Raw genomic sequence first — 16,857 nt, 5'->3', positions numbered from 1 at the left:
AATCCCACCTCAGCCTTTCACTGGCTGTCCAGCTGTGGCCCCAGCAAGTTACTTAAAACTGTCTGGATCTCAGTTTCCTTCTCTGTCAAGTTTGCATAATAGCCTTGCTTTTCTTCTAGGGTTGTGTGACGATTAAGTGAGTTAAAGTTTCTTAAGTACTTAGAACAATGCCTGGCACATAATTAAGTCTACGGTTGTGATAAACAAGCAACAGCTCCGCAGAGAGTTGGTCCTGCCATCCCCTTCAGCCACCTCTGATCATGCCTTCTTCTACACACTAAGCAGGATTTTGATTCACAGCAGGGAATAAGGTCAAGACCAATGCTGTCCATTGGAGCTCACAGTTTCAGTATAATTCTCTTGCCTTTGGTAGCAGGAGACCAGGGAATGAAACACTGAATTTTAAAACTGGAAAAGTCTTTAGAGTTGATAAGTGAGACCAACTCCTGTTTTTACCAGGAAACTGAGGCCCAAGGAAGATCATTTCCTTGCCAACGGTCATAGGACTATTTCCTGGTGGGCCTGGGGCCTCAGTCTAGACCTACTGCCCCCACTGCCTCCCTGACGCAGTCATTTTTTCCTTATAAGGCAGGGCTCTTGGAGTATAAAAACCACCTTCAAAATCCTCTGTGATATTAAACTGTGTGATGACATGCTTTAGGCAAGTCTGAACAGCAAAAATAGTAAGAGGGACCTGCTGTATTCTGTAGGATTGATAATCCCTAAATAAATGTGTCTGCAGTGTGAGTCAGACCTGTACAGATAGAGGACTTTGGAGTTGTGTGTGTTTCTTCTGAAGCACAGAATGATTCCCACAGTACACACTGGACTGAATGATGCTTCGAGCACCAACTTGATTATTTGTCTTGCAAACTGGACGCGGAACTGCTAGTCTTCACACAAATGAAGACTTAGTCTCTATTGTACCTGTCAGTCCAGCAAACGATTAAGGAAGGCTAATTCTCATGCCACTTTAGGTGACAACATAAAACCTGGATTAGCGTTTTAAAGCTCAATAATGTAACAGACATAAGCAACACATGAATAAATCATTAAAACGGGATATTAATATTATGTCCATTTGAAACCGCACACCTCAAGCTGGGAGATGAACCCACAGGCCGGGACTAGAATCCAGCCTAAACCCAGATTGGGACTTGAACTCACCATCTTTTAATTGAGATTGCACACCCGGTCGCAGGACTTAATGAAACTCAGGTTCTTTATGTCTCAGCGCAGAAGCAATTCAGCGAGAGGCAAAGTGATAGGTGAGAAGTGAATTTATTTAGAGAGATACACATTCCATAGACAGAATGAGGTCTACCTCAAGAGGCGAGAAGGGCCCTGGGGAGTGAAACAGGCAGACTCTACAGACAGGGTGTGGGGCGTCTCAAAAGGCTAGATGCCCCGAAATATGAGGTGGTTAGTTTTTATGGGCTGAGTAATTTCATAGGCTAATGAGTGGGAGGATTATTCCAACTATTTTGGAGACAGGGTGGAGATTTCCAAGAATTGGGCCACCGCCTACTTTTCGGCCTTTTAGGGTTACCCTTGGAACAGTCATGGCGCCTGTGGGCGTGTCATTTAGCATGTGCTGATGTATTACAATGAGCGTATAATGAGGCTTAAGGTCCACTGGAAGTTGAATCTTCTGCCACCTTGGACCTAGTTGGTTCTAACCAGTTTATGTTGTATCCTCAACTGGTATGTCATTCTTTTAGAGGTTGTGCCCTGCCCCCCTTCCCTCCTGTTTCACCTTCTTTTGAGGAATGGCTTTCCAATTGCTGCAAGAATTTTTCCCTCACTTCTTCACTTTTATGAATTTTGGTGTCTATTTCAGACCCACTTAGTTGTTAGCGCCTCTTGTTTATAGCCGTTATGTAAATCACCTCTTTTCATTAAAGCTAATGCTTGCTTTACCTCTAAATGCCAGACTTGTCACCTTGAACATGCCTCTTTGGTTCTGGTTGAGGGTGAGGAGGAGGGCCCACCCTCCACTCTCAGCTGTCAAGGGGGATAACCAGCAGCGCTCATCTTCTGGAAGGTTCTCACAGAATGCTGCAGGAGGCACCCCAGCTCTCCTAGCAAAGGAACATCCCTTTATGCACCCCCTTAATCAAAACAAAGCAGAGCTGACTAGCAGGGACACCCCCCTCCCCCTCCACGCCTGGAGAAAGGGACAGTGAAGGGACCAGGTCCCAGTCGCCATCTTGAAATTCTTAACACTTTAAAATTATTTATTTATTTTTAATTTTTTGGCCATGCCCCTCGGCTTGTGGGATCTTAGTTCCCTGACCAGAGATCTAACCTGCGCCCTCGGCAGTGAAAGCACCGAGTTCTAACCACTGGACCACCAGGGAATTCCCTTAATACTTCTTTTAAAAAATAAGAGGCTCTTTTCCATTTTGCAGAGGGCTCTGCAAATTATGTAGTCGGTCCTAGGTGGGACATTTCTCCCACGCCCTTCCCCACGTGCAGGGAGCCAGCGGGCACTTCTGTCACACAGAACACATGGCAGACGTGTAGCCATCAGTCCCTCGCTCCCGAGGCAGGTCTGGGGCTCTGTGTCAGTCTGACTTGGTCTCTTCAAACTACACACTCCACAAACGCACATCAACGCCTTTATTGAGATATAATTCACACACCATAAAATTGATCCATTTACAGTATAGATAATTCGCTGTTGGTTTTTAGAATATTCACGAATATGTGCAACTGTCACCCCAGTCAATTTTAGAACATTTTCATCACCTCAGAAAGAGGCCCTGTGTCCATTAGCTATCACCCCATCGGCCCTTCTATCCCCATCCAGCCTTATGTAACCATTAATCTGCTTTCTGTCTGCCTATTCTGGGCATTTCCTATGAACCGAATCGTACCATACGTAGTCTTTTGTGACTGGCTTCTTTCACTCAGCCTACTGTTCTCAAGGGTCACCCATGTTATAGCCTGTGTCAGCGTTTCATTTTTCTTTATGGCCAATATATATTTTATTATATACAATTGTCTGGTTTCTGTTGGCAACTACCTGTGAAACTGCTGGCCTATCAGTGAGTCTTAGAGCATCTTGAACACCCAGAGAGGGGTGATCTCTGATGTTCTTTTCCTGGACCAGCCTGGGTAGCAGAGGAAGAAGCAAAGCCAGTCCAGGCAGGAGCAGCCTGGGCTGTGCCAGACGGTCCATCACGGGGCTTCCTTTAGGTCCCATCTGTCCTTCCCTCACAGCGGCTCCCCCGGCAGTGGGCCACACCAGGAACAGCCGGGCCTTCCTCGTAGGGGATGGAGGAGAGACCAAGAAGACCAAGAGGTGACCCTAAAGATCACCTCTGATCTCTAGCACATGTGTTTCTTGGTAAGGAGGGAGAAGAATGTCTGATGAAACTTAGCGAGTTTTTCCCTTATTTTATCTCTTCTTGTTCCTTATTTTCACCCTACACTTTGAGGTTTGTGTAGAAAAATGAGTCAACTATTTCCCTGCAAGAACCACCTGATCTGGTTTAATTTTTTAAAAAGTAACCATTTGACATTTTATTCATTCATTCATTCATTCTAGTTTTATTGAGATATAATTTGCATCATTTGACATTTAAAAATGACTTTTCAGTGTGACTTATACTCATTTCTAAAGACCTAAACACTGTGCTTGTTTTCAACACAGCAGCCAGAGGGATCCTGTTAAAAAAAATCCGTCAGACCTGTCCCTCAACAGCTGAAACCCTCCAGTGGCTCCGGGTGACTCAGAGGAAAAGCTTGAGGCCCCATCAGGACCCCAGAGGTCCTGTGACCCGGCCTCCCTCCGTGTCTGTGATTCTCTTCTTTCCCCAGTCCTGGTACTCCTCAGGGCACCAGCTGGCCTTCCCCAAACACCAGGCGGGATCTTTCCTCTCCTGGGAAAGCTCCTCCCCCATCGAACATTTCAACCATTGCTCCTCTGACACAGCATGATTTTTTTTTCTAAAGCCCTTGTCATTATGTAATGTTCCTTTGACATTCTACTTTTTTACCCTGCTAATTCTCTATTTCCCTAGCATGAATTCTACTCCAACCAGGGCAGGGCTTGTATCCATTTGGGGCACTACTTTTCTACAGTGCTCAGAACAATTCCTGACACACCACTCAATAAATATTTGTTGAGTAAATGACACTCATGAATTCTGAGGATGAATTTTTGTCACCTTTCCGAGGAACACGTAAAATGTTGGTTGATAAGTATGGATGCTGATGTTAAAAGTTTTACCAATAAAAAGAGATAAATACATTATACGATGTCTTTCGTTTTTTAATTTTTTTTTTAATGTTATTTTATGTTGGAGTTTAGTTGATTTACAAGGTTGTGTTAGTTTCAGGTGTACAGCAAAGTGATTCATTTATACATATACATACATCTGTTCTTTTTCAAGTTCTTTTCCAATTTAGGTTATTACAGAATATTGAGTAGAGTTCCCTGTGCTATACAGTAGGTCCTTGTTGATTATCTATTTTATATATAGTAGTGTGTATATGTCAATCCCAAACTCCTAATTTATCTCTCGCCCTCACCTTCCCGCCTGGTAACCATAAGATTGTTTTCGAAGTCTGTGAGTCTGTTTCTGTTTTGTAAATAAGTTCATTTGTATCATTTTTTTAGATTACACATGTGATATCATGTGGTATTTGTCTTTGTCTGTCTGTCTTACTTCATTTAGTATGATAATCTCCAAGTCCATCCATGTTGCTGCAAATGGCATTATTTCATTCTTTTTTAAGGCTGAGTAATATTCCATTATATATATATATATATATATATATATATATATATATATATATATACACACACACACACATACATATATACATATATATATATATATATATATATGCCACATCTTCTTTATCCATTCATCTGTCGATGGGCATTTAGGTGGCTTCCATGTCCTGGCTATTGTAAACAGTGCTGCAGTGAACATTGGGGTGCATGTATCTTTTCGAATTATGGTTTTCTCTGGATATATGCCCAGGAGTGGGGTTGCAGGATTGTATGGTAGCTCTATTTGTACTTTTTTAGCAATGTCTTTTATAATACTTTGCTGAAATAGTAAAAACCAGAATAGTGACAGAATCTTGCATTTACATTGTACTTTATGCTTTTCCTAGGTTTACCTTCTGTGACATTACTTATTTTGGATAACATTAGTGTTTCCAATTTAATGACTTGTCCAAAGTCACAGAGCAAACTTCAAGGTGATTCAGGACTAAAATCTCCTGAAGTTTACATTGAGAGTGTTTTCCCATTAAAGTACATAGTAGTTCGCATGTGTGTAGCCCTTGACCGTTTGCACACTGTTTCACAGACATCAGCTGCCCATCCCTTGCTCTGTGGGAAGCAGAACATGCCCTGTTATCCCTGTTAACCAGTGAGGGAACCGTGACTCAGCCTGGCCAGCGTCTTGCCCTGCGGACGTTGGCCAAGCTGAAGGCCAGGACCAGGCCACTGCTCTGTGTACTGACTGGACAACAGATAAGGCCATCCTTGTGCTTTGCAGAATGAGGTATCACGTGACCCTCAGCATTCGAGGCTGTCATATTGGTCAGTACCATCATGTGAGGGCAGCCTGAAGACCCCTGGTGGGCTGGGTTTTGAAACTTGGCTGAGACGTGTCTCAATTGCTCCAGCCATGTGGCTATGGGGGGAAGGGGTTCCCCCACTGCCCAGTATGCTTTTCACCTTGACTTGGGTGGGTTCCCCTTCTCTTGGCCTGTGCAGTAACTCTCCACAAGAGGTAGTGGTCATATCCCTGAAGTGAGCCGACTGGTGGCCCCCCCAAAGATATGTCTATGTCCTAACCCCCTACGAATGTGACCTTATTGGGAAAAAAAGTTTTTTGCAGATGTACTTAGTGAAGAATCTTAAGATGAAACCATGCTGTGTTACCCTGGCAGCCCCTAAATCAAGCGATAAGTGTTGAGGAGAGACACAGGGAGAAGAGGAGGAGGCCAGGTGAAGACGGAAGCTGGGGTTGGAGTGATGCGGCCACAAGCCAAGGGACATCTGGAGCCACCAGAGGCTGGCAGAGGCAGGAAGGACCCTCCCCCAGAGCCTCCAGAGGGAGCATGGCCCTAGTGACACCTTGATTTTGTACTGCTGGCCTCCAGAACTGTGACAGGATTAATGTCCATTTTTTCAAGCCACCGAGTTTGCGGTAATTCATTACAGCAGCCACAGGAAACTAGTACAATCCCTTTGTGAGACAAGACACTGAAAGGAGAGAAAGGAGGCGCCAGGGGTGAAGTCAAGGGACAGGAACCTTTCTAAGAAAGTGAGGGGTCTTAGCAGCAGTAAGGAAGTTTTGAGTAAACTGAAAAAATAGGGTAACAAGTAAAAAGTTGAATTAGGCAGTGACTTGGATCTTTGACATTCTCTACAAGAAAATGAGAAAAAGGGGTGTATGAAACTTCTTTCTCGAATGCTCCAGCCAGTGGGGGCAACATGCGTTTATGGTGGCAATTACACGTTGGACTCTTAAGTGCAATCTTGGGAGTGAGTCACCGTCTACGATTCATGTGAAAAAAATCATTAAAATAAAAGAATAAGAGCTTAGAATTCAGATCAATTACATGTTAATAATGTTGTGAAGTGGTCAACGGCCCGAAGATTAGAAGAAACCAGAAGGTCGCCTTTGGCTCTCCTGTCCCTGTTTTTTCCTAGTTTCTCCTTGTTGGGATCTCTGGGGCCCCTCAACGTTGGGATCTGATCCAGTCCCTGTTCCTGAGTTGGGAAGAGAACTGGGCTGGCCCCATGGACTTTTGGACAGCAGCTAAAAGTACCTCAATAGGAAGCCCCGTGGTCTGGTGGAGATTGGACCCAGGGTCACTGCTGGGTCCTGAGAAGTCCCCTGGTCGCTGCTGTTCTGTGCACCAGGACCTCTTCCTTCCCTCACTTCTGGTCTCCAGGACGGAGCTTCTGCCTTGGTCTTGTTTCTTCAGTTCAATCTTCTCCCCTGCTTGGTGTCCTCAATCCCCTCCCTGGCCAGAAGCATGTCCAAGTTCTGCCATCCAAGGACAGTCCCTTATAGTGACCACCTGCCTGTCTCTCCTCTGAGCATGAACCACATTGGGATTTCCTTCCAGCCCGTCTGTTAGCACGTGCGAGTGTTTCTGTGGGACTCCGGGGCTGATCTCAACATACTCCATCACAGACTGTGGAGGACAGGAGTGGGGGCCTCAGGAAGGCCAGCCAGGTGACTGCACTGGGAGTAAAGGTAGGGTCCAGGGTGGCTTGAACCACCAGTGACTTAATGGTGGAGATGGAGAAAACGATTCACCATCTTAGGAACCAGCACCACCATCCAGTTACTCAAGCCAAGGTCCTGGGAGTCATCCTTGATTTCTTTCCTTTCTCAGCCCCATAAACCATCAGCAAATCCTGTGGACTCTACTTCCATAGCGTATCTCAAATCTAGCCATGTCTCACTCTTTCTGCTTCTATACTCTTGTCACCATTTTGCTCACCTTGACCGTGCATCTGTCTCCTAAATGTGGACCAGCCTCCACTGCAGCCCTCCTATGAGTCATCCTTCACACAGCAGTCAACCTAGTCTTGAAAAAGGAAATCCCGCAATGCTACATCTCTCCTAAGAATCCTCCAGAAGCTTCTCATTCTAAGTAGAATAGAATCTCAACTTTTTCCAGTGCTCTGAACACCTGGCCCCACCTTCTTGCCCATCATTCTTCCCCTTGATCATTGTACTCCAGCACGCCTACTTCTGTCTGCTCCTGAAACACCTGAAACTGCTCCCACCCCAGGGCCTTTGCACTTGCCCTTCTCCAGAATGTTCTTGGCCCTGTCTCTGCATCCAGGATAAATATCACTGGCTCAAAGCAGTCTTTTCTGACCCCTGATGAGAAGGAGCCTCACCTTCCCGTCACTATCACATCACACTTGTAACACTCTTTCTAGCATTTAGCACTTCAAAAATTGTCATTAATCTGTTTCTTTTATTTTGCTGTCTTTCTACTGCAAACTAAAACACAAGCTCAGTGACAGCAGAGCCCGTGTCCATCTTGTTCATTGCTGTGTCCCAGCACCTTCAGTGAATGAATGAATGAGTGAATGAATGAATTAATCTGACTGGATTCAGTGTACCAGTCCTACCTCTCAGATCTTTACGACTCCCAAGTTTTGTTATCCAAAGTATCTTCCATTACTAACCACTTTGAGTAAACTATAACCTTGATAAGCAAGTCGTTGAACAAATAGCGACTAAGAATCAGTAGTATGTCACTAGGACTCTCCCTCTGGGTGACGATAACCTAGGAATGATTAACTCATTTTGTATAACTGCCCTTAAAGATATGAGACATTGGGCGAAATATCCTGCTGAAGAACAAATAACATGTCACATTCACCTTTTCTGCTTCACCAATAAGCCCATCAGGTGCCACCGACGGAACTTGATTTTGTGAAATCCTAGCGACCCTGAGGCCCTCACTCAGTCAGGAGTGTGTCCTGGTTCAGCCCTGCCAGAGCAGTTGTGAAGTGTCTGCTGCTGCCCGGATGCCTGCTGCACGCCTAAACGGCCTCTGTTCCCGGGCTGGCATGGGCTGTGGACACCTCACAGGGCAGAGCTTGTGGGCAGAGGATGGGTGGCTCTGAGAGCCTTTAGTCCAGAGATAGAGTTTCTCCACCTGTTGGTCCCTTAAAATACAACAAAAGCAAATGGGTCTGCCCTTCACATAGGATGGCATGTAAACATGTCAGAAACAAGACACCACAAATACAGGGGCTTAAATAAGATGGAATTTTACTGATCCTGGGCATAACACTCGGAGAAGGTGGTCCAAAGCTGGTTTTGGTGGCTCAGTGATGTTGGGACCTAGACTCCTCCCATCTTGTTCAGCCCTTGTCCCCCTGGTAGAAGATGACTCACTACCATGTCCACATTCCTTCCTGGGATAGGAGGGAAGAGAAGCAGAGTCACTTCCCTTTAGCGGCACGATTCAGAATTGCACATGGCAGTCCAGCTTGTTCCCATTGGTCTGGATTGAGTCACATGACTTCATCTAGCTGCAAGGGAGGCTAGGAAGTGTAGTCTCTGGCTGGATGAGCCTGTGATAAGAATGGCTACCCACAGGGCAAGCAGAGACTCAGCTACATCCATCCCTGAGATATGCCCCTCCCCCTGGGCTATTTCCCTGTTGACCAGGGGCATTCCTCAGGCTCTCTGTCTCTTGCCCTCTCCATATCAATCTGAAACGGAAACTGTGGATACTAGCTCTGACATTTCCCTAACAATCTCTTCTTCCTATTCTTACTGATCTAATAGGGATGAGCACGATGGTGTCAGCCAGTTGTCTTCCCATCAGATGCCCTCCCCCTGGTACCTTCCTTTCGGTCAGTACTACACCAGGCAGCCCAATACGCTTCCTAATCCATTGCTCTGATTACGTTATTCCCCTGCTCAAAGACTTTCAGTGCCTCAGCACTGCTCTCAAAATGAAATCTAAACAGCTTGGCAAGGCCTTCATCTACATTGCCAGCCTTGTCTCCTGCTACCCCACATCACCTACCCTGTGAGCCTCAAGATCCAGCCAAGGGAAGGGAAGAGAGTGAGGAGAAAACAAAATAGAAATGTACTGAGGGTGTTTTGAATAATCATTTCTATGATCTGAATGTTTGTGTGGCCCCCAAATTCATATGCTGAAACCTAACCCACCCTGAGATGGTATTCGGAGGTGGGGGATTTGGGAGGTGATTGGATCATGAGGTCTCTGCTTATTTTGCACACGGTCCTTACAGTAGCCTTGCTGGCTCTCTGAGCCGACTCCTGGGTCTTAATCCCTGGGCTGTAACAGTCAGCTTTGCCTGTTTCTGCCTAGAGACTCTAAGCTTCCTGAAGGTCCAGAAAATTCCCCTTTCACCCAGGCCTTGAGCCTTCTTGGGTGAAGGGAGCATCAGATCTTTTAGAGGAGTTGCAGGCGGTTACTTCCAGGCTGGAGAGGCTGAGATTGAAATGGGCTCCACAAGCTCAGTGGATGTCAGGATCCTGGCTGGCTGATTGCAAGAACCCCTTTTCCTTCCCAGAGATTTCCAGAAGAGGCAGCCAGGCCTGGTCTGTGGCTGTGGTTACTGAATCATGGACTTAACGAGGAGCAAAAGCGGTGGGTGGCCCTCAGAGGGCATGCCTCACATAGCAGGAAACACTCCGGGGCTGGTGCACGGGGCTTGACCTGTGTCACCGCACTGAACTTGGAAGGCTTTCTGTGGATTCCAAAGCCTGGATCTGTTCACAGACCCAGAGATCTCCTCACACCACCCGCGTTGACCTGAGCCTTCCTGCTGAGCTCCTCCGAAGGGCTCTGAGTGCTTTCCTGGGAATCTATGCATCTTTCAGTGTCAACTGGACACAGGCTCTCTGTTAATACCAACTCCAGGGGGCTCAGACACCCCCAGGATCGACTGGAGAAGGGGTTGCCTTCTGGGGTCAAATTATAGAGCCACGTTACAGAGGAAGCTACAACAGGAAGTTTGGGCTTTACCACCACCATAGGACCTCCAACAGGGACCTTCACTTCCGATGCCTCAGTTTCTCCCATAAAACAGTGACAATGCAACCTGCCCTGTCAATTATACAGATACTGGAAGAGCTATGCCCCTGTCTCCTCCCTCTCCCCCTCCCCCTCCCCCTCCCTCCCATCCACAGATATTTATCAGGTGCCTGCCACGTGCCAGCCCCAGTTCTAGGCAGCCTGGGATACTTTAAAACAAAATAGACAAACATCTCAGCCCTCATGGAGTTTATACACCAGCAGAGAAATACACATGACAAACAAGAAGCATAACAAGTAAGTAGAGTGTTGAGTAATTAAAATGACCATAAGTGCATTGTGGGTAAAGAGGAAAAATAAAAACTGACAACAAGGCAAGGAAATCTAAATTATGAATGACAAAGGGACCTTAAGATGACTTAGTGCAATGGGTGTCAAATCTTTTTGTCTCAGGATGCCTTTATGTTCTTAAAACTTCTTGTTTATATGGATCATATGATTTTTACCATATTAGAAATCAAAACTGAAACATGTCGAAAATATTTATTTATTTAAAAATACTGACCATAGACCTATGACATGTTCACCTGAATAACATTTCTTAATGAAAGGTAACTGAATGTCTTAAAACAACAAAACATTAGTGTGATCCATGGAATTGTTTTACATTTTTGTGAATCTTCTTAATGTCTGGCTTCATGGAAGGCGTTTGGATTCTCATCTCTGCTTCTTTCTTTTTTTGAATTTTATTTATTCATTTTTGGCTGCGTTGGGTCTTCATCGATGTGCACGGGCTTTCTCTAGTTGCGGCGAGCGGGGGCGACTCTTCGTTGAGGCACAGGCTTTTCATTGCGGTGGCTTCTCTTGTCGCGGAGCACGGGCTCTAGGCTCACGGGCTTCAGTAGTTGTGGCATGCAGCCTCAGTAGTTGTGGCACACGGGCTCTAGAGCGCAGGCTCAGTAGCTGTGGTGCACGGGCTTAGTTGCTCCAGGGCATGTGGGATCTTCCCGGACCAGGGCTCAAACCCATGTCCCCTGCATTGGCAGGCAGATTCTTAACCACTGTGCCACCAGGGAAGTCCTCATATCAGCTTCTGAATTCAATCCCTTGCAATATCACATGTCATTGAAAAGCTCCACTGGACACTCATGAGAGAGTGAGAATGAAAAAAGCAAATATGTAAGTTTTGCCCTCACAGACACTGGGGAAAAGGCTCAGGGACCCATAGGTGCCCTGGAACACACTTTAAGAACTACTGCCCTGTTGTATTCCAATCTCATTTTTTACATGAGAAAACAGAGATCCCAATGTGAGTTTATGAGGTCTGTCAGCTGATCAGTACCACGTACTGAGGACCAGATGCACAACTTCTTACCTTAGCCCAAGATTCTCTCCCCAGCATAATGTTTGTTGCTTGATCATTTTAATTCAAAGCAAATGCCTAGGTATTTAATTATGCTTAAAATGAAGGCACAACTTTTGAAATAAATACGGTATCAACTCAATGGCCACCCACAGCCCAAGGTAAGTCATACGTGCCAGAGGAGCACAGCTGTCAATGGCATGTTTACTATTTCCTCCATCTCACTGGGCTCTGGTTTACACAATGCCCCTTTGTGCTTTCTGAAAGGCCTGTGTGTCTTAAGTGTAGCCTTGGGTACAGTGAGAAGAGTCATTACAATAACAGTAAATATTCCCTTTGATGAATGGAGCAAAGGTGATTTAAGCTGCGTCTTGATGGAAGGGGGAGAGGTAATGAGCTGCTCTGTGTCAGCTGGTCACACTTCGAAGAGCTTCTCACCTTCTGGACGGGTGTATTTGACACACCTTGACTTCAGTCCCGGGAGGCCCCAAGTCGGCTTAATCACAGCCAACTAGAGTGAATGGATCAACTCCTCTTGTTCAGGGACTGCAGGGACATAGCCACCAACCGGCACCACTTGATCCCTATTCCGGGAAGGACAAGCCCTTGGAGCAAGTGTGGTCTGAACAAACAGTGCCTTCACCGAGCTTCCCAGGTGTTGTAGGCATCATTAGTCATCTAGGTGTTATCAAGATGTAGAAAGTCCTGACTGGGTTGGGAGTGAGTCACTGGGCCCCATCAAAGACCAATGAGACAAACAGAAACGGAACAGAAAAATCAATATGGTGCCCTTCACCCGATGGGCCCGGCAGGGATTGTGCAAGCAAAGATTTCACCACCTGAAAGGAAGGTAATGTCCCCTGTACCCAGCTGATGGGGCCCAGGGAATTGGTGGGGATCTCTAAGCTGAGACCCAAGACCTGTTATGTTCGTCCACTACCTCTCTGATCTCTCAAGGTGGTCTGTACCCCTTTTAGAATGTAAAAATGTAAAACCAGCCTCATGGGGGTAAGGCGGAGGCATTTCTGGGAAGGAGGAAAGGGAAGGGGGCTTTGCAAGAGAAAGAAATGGGTTGTTATTAGAATTAGGAAGAGCAACTCCAGAGTTCTCAAGTTTATTCCTTTAACGGCTTTAAGTAAGGATCTATATTTTAAGATTTCAGTTCCTTGTTTTTCTTCAGACATTTCTGATATCATAAAATAATTTGGTTGATAAGGCTTTTAGAGCCATCATAAATTTGAATTATTAAATATTTACCATGTTTACTGAGACTCTAGGGTAAGTTTAAGGTGACATTTAATGTACTGTTCTCTATAAAATAATTCATTTTCATGTTCCCCTTTTCAAATTGTCAACTCTGTTCATAAAGCTGTATTATAATTAAGCATAAATGGAGAAAATCTGGGCCTGTAAATACTGTCTCATGAGAGGGCTCAATACGAATGCCAACTTAAAAAAAAAAGTCATTGCTTTAAACTCTAGAGAAATGATCTAGACAAAAGTTAGAATATATAACTAATTTTACACCATATTTAATGCTAATGTTAAATAGTTTAAAGAACTATTGACTTATTTCTATTGAAATGACGTTTAAATACCCTTATCCCTCTCACTATAAGAGCTGGACATTCTTATTAGTGACATTCACTCATCTGTATCACTTATGACTGGGGACAGTCACGCACCAAAGACCCTGACATTAAGCTCTCTGCATTGGGTCAGTGTTGTGGAGGTGTGTAAGGTGAGAAGCTTTGCTTTTGTTCGTGTCTGACAAAGTTAATGCCCATCTTTCCATGTATCCTAAGGACTTGGACCCCTTACTCAATTTAGCATGTTCATAGGAACATTCTAGATCTACCTGAATCAGATGCACTATGTTTTTCCCAGTGGTATAATATAGTGAATGAGAACATGCAGGCTTCTTAAGTGAAGCATGTTCCTGCTTCTCCTTATGTCAATTCACTCAGCAGGTAGTAGATGCTCAATAAATATTTACTGAATGAATGTCAGAAACAGATTGTAGAAGAAACAATATATATTACAAAGTCATTAAACCATAAATTTCACAAGGAAATTCCTATCTTGATAAAAAAAAAAAAACACTTAAAAAAATGGTTGCTTAGTGGTGGATACTCAGGATGAGCAGGAATTTCAGGAGAAACTTGAGAAAAATTAGGCAGTAAACATACAGTTACAGAGACCATAACCCGACTGCGTTCCCAGGCATCTGGCTTGGCCCTCACAGGAAAAGATAAGCCCCCCTGGAACCTCCATCCCCCCCAGCCTCGAGGGCCAAGGTGATCACTAAACTCTGCAGCTTTAGGTATTGTTGAAATAAATTACCAGGCCCCAGGTGGAGGTGCTCTGGACCCAGGGGTACCACGTCAGCAAACCGAAACATAACTTTGGTGGCCCTGTAAATGCTCTGCTTGACCAGAAACGCAGTGTCTCTGGCCAGCCACTCCCCAAACGCCAAGCCAACTCTGGGCTCTACACTCAAGTCCTTGTTTTTCATGCTTTATCCTGTAAACGCCTCCTGCCTTCTGCCGCATTTTGCCATTTTCCTAATGGAGACTGTCCGCTTCATGAAGGGTTAAGTAAAATTTGTTTGTATCCCCTAAGCTGTCTTTAATCATTTTTTTAACAGTACCTTTGGGGCCTGTTAAAGGAGGAACTAAGGCCTATTAAAATGTTTTGAATTTCTTTGAGCAAAAATCTATTCAAATCGGGCAGTACCAGACTGGAAATGGTTCTCAGCCCTCCACCCACTGTTCCCAGAGAAGAAAGATACATATAGAGAGAGTGTGGAGGCAAAGACAGGAAATCACTGGTTGATTGTAGCGTGAGGCTTAGTTGGCTGTTTGCAATGGTTGCCCTTAGCTTTTGATTTGGGAACTTTGAGGCATTTACAGGCTTAGGTTCTGGTTTGCTTATGAAGCTGCCACAGCATCAAGCCACGTCAGACTAATGGCCTCTTTGTTTAATTAACTTAATGGGCCTAAACTGCCACATTTGGGCTTAGAAACCTATAAAAACTTAATTTTAGGACAGAGCTTTAAAAGAAATAGTTGGCCCCAAAACAGTCACATTTAGACTAATATACAGGATGCTGGCTTATTTTTTTATTTGTGTAATTTTTATTTTTTTTGCTACTGGATATTTTAGTTTGCAGTGCACTAAGATGTAATTCAATTCAGTAGCAACCCAGTAGAATTAACTGTTCGCACTATACAAAGTGTGAGTTCTGTTTTGGATGTATTTTGAGAGGCAGCCAGACAGTGTGGATTAGATTCTGGCATGGATCAGATCTTGGCTTTGCCTTTCACTAGCTGTGTGACCTTGGGCTAGGTGTTGACCCTCTCTGGGCCTCAGCTGTAACATGGCGATCGTTGACACCTACCTCAGTGGTGTCGTGAGGGTAAGTAGCCACCCTGATGATTGATTGATTGATCTATCTACTTATCCATCTTCTGTCTATGTATCTATCATCTATCTATCTACCTATCACACAGTCTGTAGACCAGGCTACAGTGTTTTGGCACAATATGTGCAGGAAATACAAATGCTGTCATTGACTACACTGCGTCCAAAAATGATTCGATTTTCTGCTTTTGTCTCTCTCTCTCTCTTTTTAATTGAAGTATAGTTGATTTACAATGTTGTGTTAGTTTCAGGTGTACAGCACAGTGATTCAGTTATACATATATATATTTTTTTCAGACTATTTTCCCTCATAGGTTATTATAAAATATTGAGTACAGTTCCCTGTGCTATACTGTAGGTCCTTGTTAGTTATATATTTTATATATAGGAGTGTGTATATGTTAATCCCAAACTCCTAATTTATCCCTCCCCTCCCTGCCCTTCCCCTTTGGTAACTGTAAGTTTGTTTTCTAAATCTGTGGGTCTTTTTCTGTTTTGCGAATAAGTGTATTTGTATCTTTTTTTTTTTAAAGATTCCACATATAAACAATATCATATGATATGTCTTTCTCTTCATGCCGAAAACTCGGCCTCTAGGCACCAGTGCCAAATCAAATCTTGCAGACAGAGTTTTGGGTGAAGAAGAAAAGAATCGCTTTATTGCTTTGCCAGGCAAAGGGGGACACAGTGGGCTCACGCCTCTCAAAACTGTGTGTCCCGCTTGGGAGAATTTGGTGAGGAGTTTTATAGCAGTGGTTCAAGGGTGGGGTTGCTGATAAGATTGGGGTGTGTGCAAGGCCTGTACTCCTTTAATCTGGTCTCAAGGAATCTCTTGATGAGTTTCTCTAGTTCCTTTAATCTGAAGAATGCTACATCTTCCATTTGTTGGGGGTTTTAGTTCTGTAAAGAGCTCAAAGATATTGTTAATGTGTATCCCTTGAGGTGGAACCAGGACCCTGCCCCAAGGCTGCACTATTGTTTCTTGGCTGCCCCTCCCCTGTCTCTGCATCCCCTCCCTTCCCTGATTAGCAACTGTTCCAATCTGCCCTTTGGGACTCAGGGAAGGTCATGGAGGCTGGAGCCTGTTCCCTACAAACAAGGAACGGGGGACACGGGAAGGCTTCCATGCCCAGGAGCCCCACAGGCTCCTGCTCAGTTTCATCTTTCTGACTTACCTCACCTAGTATGATAATCTCTAGGTCCATCTATGTTGCTAAAAATGGCATTATTTCATTCTTTTTTATGGACGAGTAATATTCCATTGTATACATGTACCACATCTTCTTTATCCATTCCTCTGTTTATGGACATTTAGGTTGCTTCCATGTCCTGGCTATTGTAAATAGTGCTTCAATGAACATTGGGTTGCACGTATCTTTTCAAATTATGGTTTTCTCTGGATATATGTCCGGCAGTAGGATTGCAGGATCTTATGGTAACTCTATTTTTAGTTTTTTAAGGAACCTCCATACTGTTCTCCATAGTGGCTGCACCAATTTACATTCCCACCAACAGTAGGAGGGTTCCTTTTTCTCCACACCCTCTCC

The sequence above is a fragment of the Eschrichtius robustus genome, chromosome 6 (genome assembly GCF_028021215.1).
Source record: "Eschrichtius robustus isolate mEscRob2 chromosome 6, mEscRob2.pri, whole genome shotgun sequence".
In the NCBI taxonomy this organism is placed as follows: Eukaryota; Metazoa; Chordata; class Mammalia; order Artiodactyla; family Eschrichtiidae; genus Eschrichtius; species Eschrichtius robustus.
The sequence above is the reverse complement of the archived record's forward strand: the minus strand, read 5'-3'. Positions refer to the sequence as shown.